This window comes from Mesoplodon densirostris, chromosome 1, assembly GCF_025265405.1.
Source record: "Mesoplodon densirostris isolate mMesDen1 chromosome 1, mMesDen1 primary haplotype, whole genome shotgun sequence".
In the NCBI taxonomy this organism is placed as follows: domain Eukaryota; kingdom Metazoa; phylum Chordata; class Mammalia; order Artiodactyla; family Ziphiidae; genus Mesoplodon; species Mesoplodon densirostris.
The window spans coordinates 137,552,212-137,560,291 of NC_082661.1; the positions used below are offsets into that span (position 1 = coordinate 137,552,212).

Consider the following 8,080-nt stretch of genomic DNA (forward strand, 5'->3'; position numbering starts at 1 on the left):
ACCTGGCTGTCAGGTTCTGATTAATGGAGGATTGCAAATAAAGGCTAATAAAATTTCCTAGAAGAAGTCAAATTGTACCAGGATGTCAATGTGATTCTACTATTGCAGCTGTAATTTTCTTGAGGACAGGGATTCTAGAAAATAGCTTTATTTACATTTAATATGGCCTTAGCACAGTACTTTGCACATAGAAAATACTCCACAAATATTAGTTAAATGAATACTTTCGATATTGCTGTAGCTTTCTATTGTTGCATAACAAATTATTGCAATCTTTGTAACTTAAACTAACATTTTATTAGCTCACACTTTCTATGTACCAGGAGTCTGGGCAAAGCTTAGATGGGTCCTCTACTCAGCAATTCACATGGCTGCAATCAACATTTCAGCCAGGCTGTGCTGTCATCTGGAGCCTTGACTGGGGAAGAATCCACTTGCAAGCTAAAGCAAGTTGTTGACAGAATTCATTTCCTTGCAGCTGTATTACTGAGGGTCTCAGCTTTTTTCCAACAGTTGGTTAAAGGCTGCACCTAGTGGCTGTCCACAGTTCCTTCCATGTAGGTTTCTCTAACATGGCTGCTTACTTCATCAGGTCCATAAGGAGAATCTATCACCTTAGGGAGAGCCCAGTCCTTATTTTAAGCATTTTTGTATGATTAAGTCAGGCCCACCCAAGATAATCTCTCTTTTGATTAATGCAAAACCAACTGATTTAGGACTTTTATTACATCTGCAGAAGCCTTTAATGTTTGCCATATTTTACTGACTAGTAGCAAATCATGGGTCCCACCTACACTCAAGGAACATGAGCATCAGGAGGTAGGGAACCATGGGGGCTACCTTAGGATCTGTCTGCCACAGAGGTAATCTGATTTACAAAACATATCATGAGCTTTGTAGTTACACACACATACCCTTACTGTCACTTTCTGTATGACTTAGAACAAATCATTTCATCTCTTTAGCCCTCCTCTCTTTATATATAAAAAGGAAGTGATAACAATAGTTTTGCATTATCAGTATGAATAAAAAATTATAAATGTGTAGGAATTAATAACTGGCTGGTAATGACATTAGTCTAGCCATTGTGTGAGGAATCAGAAAAGATCAGACTTGACTTTGTCTTCAGTAAATTCATTAAATTTGTCATACCTAACTAAACTAAATGTATCTGTCACTGATGCATACCAACTTCTTGCTCTCCTCTCTGGGTTCAGTTCAACATGAGAGTAGGCACCTTGCACAAGCAAAGGAAAGATGAGCTAGAAGAATCAATATTGTGAAAATGACTATACTACACAAAGCAATCTACAGATTCAATGCAATCCCTATCAAATTACCAATGGCATTTTTCACAGAATTAGGACAAAAAAATTTACAATTTGGATAGAAACACAAAAGACCCCGAATAGCCAAAGCAATCTTGAGAAAGAAAACTGGAGCTGGATGAACCAGTCTCCCTGACTTCAGACTATACTACAAAGCCACAGTAATCAAAACAATATGGTACTGGCACAAAAACAGAAATATAGAGCAATGGAACAGGATAGAAAGTCCAAAGGTAAACTCACGCACCTATGGTCACCTAATCTATAAAAAAGGAGGCAATATACAATGGAGAAAAGACAGTCTCTTCCATAAGTGGCTGGGAAAACTGGACAGCTACATGTAAACAAATGAAATTAGAACACTCCCTAACACCATACATAAAAATAAACTCAAAATGAATTAAAGACCTAAATGTAAGGTCAGACACAATAAAACTCTTAGAGGAAAACATAGGCAGAACACTCTTGGACATAAATCACAGCAAGATATTTTTGATCCACCTCCTAGAGTAATGAAATTAAAAACAAAAATAAACAAATGAGACCTAATTAAACTTAAATGCTTTTGCACAACAAAGGAAACCATAAACAAAATGAAAAGACAACCCTCAGAATGGGAGAAAATACTTGCAAATGAAGCAACCAACAAGGGATTAATCTCCAAAATATACAAACAGCTCATGTGGCTCAATATCAAAAAAAGGAATAACACAATCAAAAAATGGGTGGAAGATCTAAATAGACACTTCTCCAAAGAAGACATACAGATGGCCAAAAAGCACATGAAAAGATGGTCAAGATCACTAATATAAGAGAAATGCAAATCAAAACTACTATGAGGTATCACCTCACACTGGTCAGAATGCCATCATCAAAAAATCTACAAACAATAGATGCTGGAGAGGGTGTGGAGAAAAGGGAACCATCCTACACTGTTGGTGAGAATGTAAATTGGTACAACCACTATGGGGAACAATATGAAGGTTCTTTAAAAACTAAAAATAGAACTACCATATGATCCAGCAATCCCACTCCTGGGCATATACCCAGAGAAAACCATAATTCAAAAAGACATATGCACCCCAATATTCATTGCAGCACTATGTACAATAGCCAAGACATGGAAGCAACATAAATGTCCATCAAAAGAGGAATGGATAAAGGTGTGGTACATATATACCTTGGAATATTACTCAGTCATAAAAAAGAACAAAGTAATGCCATTTGCAGCAACATGGATGGGCCTAGAAATTGTCATACTGAGTGAAGTAAGTCAGACACTGAAAGAGAAATATCATATGATATCACTTATATGTGAAATTTTTAAAAAGCATACAAATGAACTTATTTACAAAACAGAAGTAGAGTAATGGATGTAGAAAACAAAGTTATGGTTACCAGGGAATAAGTGGGGGTGGGATAAATTGGGAGATTGGGATTGACATACACACACACACACTACTACATATAAAATAGATAACTAACAAGAAACACACAGGGAACTCTACTCAATACTCTGTAATGGCCTATATGGGAAAAGAATCCAAAACAAGGTGGATATATGTATATGTATAACTGATTCACTTCATTGTACAGCAGAAATTAACACAACATTGTAAATCAACTATACTCCAATAAAAATTTTTTAAAAATAAATTAATTTTAAAAATAAAAAAAAGAAAAGCTGAGCTACTGTTTATTAACAATGTATCACTGGTCAGGCTTTGTGCTAAATGACGAGGTAGAGATAGAGATAGAGGTAGAGAAAAAGAGATAAAAAGACAGAAACAAGAAACAGAGATAGATATGTCTCTATGAATATATATATATATATATATATACATATTATATATATAACATTCCTATATGTGAGGAGGAGGAAACATTATTATTCTTATTTTACATGAGGAAACTAAATCTAGGACTTTAAGGAAAGCTAAATAACATTGTCACACAAAGTGGCTAAGAACAAGAGAATTTAAGTTAAAAAAATGACCACTCTCAACCTGAACAAATTATTTAATCTCTCTGTGCTAATAATAATACAGTTGTCCCTCCTGTGTCCAGGGGTTCCACATCCCTGGATACCAAATGCTGACTCCACTATGCCATTTTATATAAGAGACTTGAGTCACTGAATTTGGGTATCTACATGGGTCCTGGAACAAATTTCCCTGCAGATACCAAGGGACAATGATACCTACCTCCATGGGTTGTTAAAAATATTAATTGAAATAACACATAAAGCATTTTTCACTGCCTAAAACACAATTAATATTAGCTCTTATTATCATGATTTTTACTTTTGGTAATAGTAGTATTAGAACTGTTTGGAACAATTAGAACCATTGGGATTCAACTTCAGGTTCTGACCACTAATAAATATCTTTTCTCTGTGCCATTGTAGAAGGTGCTAATTCCCCTTGAAACTAAAGGTGGAGTACCTAGCCCAGAGGTGCAAGTGGCACCTGCAACTAAGTAAGCAGTAAATTGCACAGATCCACAGGGTGAGCCCACTCCATCCCAAGGGCAGCTAGAGAGTTCCAACATAGAATAGGCTGAGTTCCCAGGGTCCTGTGGCCTGGAAAACCTCATTCTTATTCACACAATGAAATAGAGAATTGCAAACAGCCTAGGGTGCTCTTTGTTTCAGCAGCTGTCACAGAGAAAAACAAGGACTTGTCAGTGGCCTTGAGGAGACCACATCTAGCCTGGCACTCATCCACTAATCCTCCCTCCCCACTAATCAAATTATATTTTTAGGTAATACATCTCCAAAAACTATCTAATAAAGAAAATCCAAGTAATAAAAAGTAAGGGATATATTATTATCTCAAAACTCACCACATCTCAGTACAAATCTTTAAAGGCAAAAAAAAAACATTAAATTAATATTAGTCAGCCTCTCTCATATATGTTAAATATTTCATCAACTAGTACATTAATTAAAATGGTAAATTTTATCTCCAGATTTTACCCTAGAGATCCATTTTGATATCTTAAATTCCAGGTTTAAATAGAAATGGAAAATACTAGGACAAGGAGGAGCAACACAGAAATTACATCCATTGGGCCAAGTTGGTTTCTGTGTTTGGTGTGGGAATAGGTGTCTGGTTGTCCAGGTTGAACATTTGTTTTAAACTGGTAGCCATTAATCATATAATAAAGAAGGCAATCTCCCTATGATAAGAAAGGAAAATTAGGAACTGATAGAAATACATTTGCATACATCTAGTTCATTTTACTTTCTTCATAAAACTTACCATCATGTGAGATGATCTTATTCCTTTATCTGTTTACTAATTGGCTAATCTGTTCTTCATCATCCTCCTCTAGAATGTAAAATAGGTCAGATCAAATATCTTGCTTGTCTTGTTTACCACTTTATTATTAGAATCTAGAATAGTTCCTTGCACATAGTAGAAGCTCAGTAAATATTTACAGAGCCTCCTTTAAGTACCATTAGGTCTAAGGAAAGAATTTGTTAAGAACTCCATACACATTTGCTTCATGGCCATGTGAGTACTTGATAAATATCTGATAGCAATTTTGATGATATTGAGTTCCTTATTTGTAAAAATGGATCATGAGAAATAAATATCAAACCAAGTGTAAGAAAAATAAGCAGCAAAAAATACATATATAGAGAGTTGTGGCCCTTTGTATTTCAATTACAATTTCTACAAGTTAAAAAAGAAAATTTTATTTTCATCTGAAGATTGTTAAGCAAGAATTTGAATTTTCTTGTCTTCTTTCTAACAACTACAAGTCACTAAAAACCCATCAGATTTTGGCTTTGGAAGGAAGCTTGGAAATCATCCAGTCTGCCTCCTTATTTTCTAAATTTGTGCAGGGAAGCCTGGAGAGACTTAGCAATTTGCCTACATTACCCAGGTTTTAGCTCCCATGGAAAGAGTAGAAGTCAGGTCTCCTGACCACTAAATCCAGGCTTTTTTCCACTATATTTTGCCTTCTTAGCAAAATTATTTTTCTAACTTCATTCCTGCTCTTCAAGTTTTGGGGGTTTTGTTTTGTTTTGCTGGCCTTTTGACAGTTTTATGCATATTTCTTTTCACAGCACATCATCACGGATGCATTTTTATTATCACGTATCTTGATGTTTTATAGTTGGCCTCAAATATTTAAGGCAGATGCATTTTGTAATGCTCTGTTAGTTTTTCAATAAAAGAAAAGACAGCAGCTGAGGTATGTACCTGTTCTATTAAAAACAATGTGGCAAGACTACCAAATTTTTGGGGTTTTTTTTTATTATTCTCTGCAGATTTATTGTTGAGTAATCTTATCTTCATATAATACAGAACAATTAAAGCTGACCAAGTGCAACAAATAAGCCTGCTGATTACACACATAGCTTTATACCAACCATATAACGCAGCCAGTTGTCAAAATTCCAAAAAGAGAACATCCAAACTTCCAACATACTAATGATCATTCAGACCAGTAAATAAATTTGAAGCAGATCAGTATTCCCAAACTGTAAAGTTATCCAATAACTTTGTTTAAAAGCATAAGAAACAAGGGCAGACAGCTGTGCCACCAGCACTAAAATTTTTTGCACCAAAAGCTTGACGAGAAAACTCAAAATTGTTACTGCCCTATGAACTAAAGATATTTAAAGTCCAAATAAAGGATCTACTGGCTCTAACATTCTAAAATTTACCAGATGCTACCAAAAAATAACTACATGAGGTGTTGCTAAATATAGGTTGGATTTACAAAACTACTTTAGTCTTTTTAACATTTCTGATTGACATCTTTAATTACTTTGCACCAGCCTGGCAAAATAAGATAAAGTATGTTGGTGTTCGGGAACTGAAAAACCTAACTTGGAAATTAACAGATCTCTGCTCAGAGTAAGGCAATCCATTTGAAGAGACAGAGGAGAATATCTGGGCTGGAAAATTTTGCAAAGCTGGTTTACATGAAGATGTTTTGTCCCAAATTCAGACTATTCTTCAGACATGCAAAAATTTTGGCATAAAATTGGTTAATGTTTGAAAACAAAGGAACATTCCTAGAATGGAGAACTCTACTTTGACACCATCTTATCTAATAGGCTGAAAACCTCAATTAGTTACTATACTTAAATAGGCTTCAGAAAATTCAGTTTCTCCAGCATTAAGTCCAGCTACTCTTGCTCAGTTCCTGTTGCGCTCACTGTATAGCAAGTCAGTGGTTCCTACAACCTGACAAAAGAGATCATTAGCCTGATAACATCTAATAATGCCAACTCCAATAGATTAATTTAGGGACTTGTCATGATGCATTCATGCTACTAAGGGGGACTCACTCGAGTTCTTACCCAAAACTCTAAGCATAGAAAGGAATCTTCCAAGTGTATATATACTATTCAGTGACGTCCAAGACTTAAATAATACCATTAAACTTTGAATGTAGGTCTGTATGAATATGGTTAATATCAAGTTTGACTCCTGAAGCCTACCAAATTGAGGAGCATTAATACTGAACAAAATCAAAAATCTAATTAGAAACATTTTATTTTAAATGTGCCAAATAAAACCCCACATTTTCAGACCATAGGATGTTAATACATTCAACAAAAATTTATATTACCTTACTGCTGTGAATTTACAGAGTAATAGTCCAGATCCGTTTTGATTAGATGGTTAAATTACCCTTCCCTAAGTTACACTTTACAGACATCACAAATCCCTTATAATAATGTAAACAAAATAACTTTTCCCTAAAAGGTGAACTTGAGAACTTCAGTCCACTCTTTCAGGACTTGCACTTCTTCACGGATTCCTGATGGGGAATGACCTCTTTTTGGAGATGGAGATCTGGACTTCGATCGGCTGCTTCTTGGTTGCGAAAGAGACCTGGATCTTGATCTCGACCTGGACCAGGATTGGAAGTACCTTGATCCTTTTACAGAACCAGACCTAGACCGTCTGAATGAAGCTGATCTTGATCTATGAAGAGACACTGATCTTGATTGCCAAGGAGACGCTGATCTTGACCTCCTTCCCCTGCTCCTGCTGCGAGAGCAAGAGTATCGCCTACCTCTGGATCTTGAATGTGATCTAGACTGTGACCTGCTTCTTCTTCGGCAGCTATAGCGATGACAGTCATAAGCTAATGACCCTTTTCGCCACACTCATAGCATCTATCATTGGGATCAAAGGGACGTCGGGCAGGTGGTCTATCAAAACGAGATCTCCAAGGCATGCCTGTTGAGAGTTCAACTCTCACTCGGGAACCACAAATCACTTTCCCATCCAGGCTTCGCACTGCATCTTCTGCATCTCTAGGATCTTCAAATTCCACAAAGTCAAATCCCTGAGGATTTCTGGCAATCCACACAGTTCTTAAGGGACCATAATAACTGAAAGCCCTTTCTAACTCTCCTTTGCCAGCACCAGTTCCCAACATACGCCTTGGTTTCTCCTCCGTACCGCCTGTAACGTGACATGATGACTGGCCTGCAAGCTCGGCTCTTTCAGCTCGCAGCGCCCAGCGATCCATTACTACAAAACCTACAACGCAGCCACATTCGCCAACGGTCCTGGTGGCACTCAAGACTACCAAGTTTTAAACTACTTTTGATGGCTTATATTAGGAAGCCTTGTCAGAATAAAGGGAACTCAAACTCTGATTGATTAGTGTTGTCTGGTATATCATAGTCAACTGCCTTAGACCAAGGGTTGTGTGTTAATGCTATTTGTGTGTTACTGAAGTCTGTCAGAATGTGATCACCTGATTGCTGTTCC

General features: G+C 36.4%; 1 pseudogene; it reads right to left on the reverse strand.

The window, feature by feature from the left end:
- Positions 1–7,075: 7,075 nt before the first annotated feature.
- On the reverse strand, positions 7,076–7,821 carry LOC132484292 (serine/arginine-rich splicing factor 7-like; annotated as a pseudogene).
- Positions 7,822–8,080: the final 259 nt, after the last annotated feature.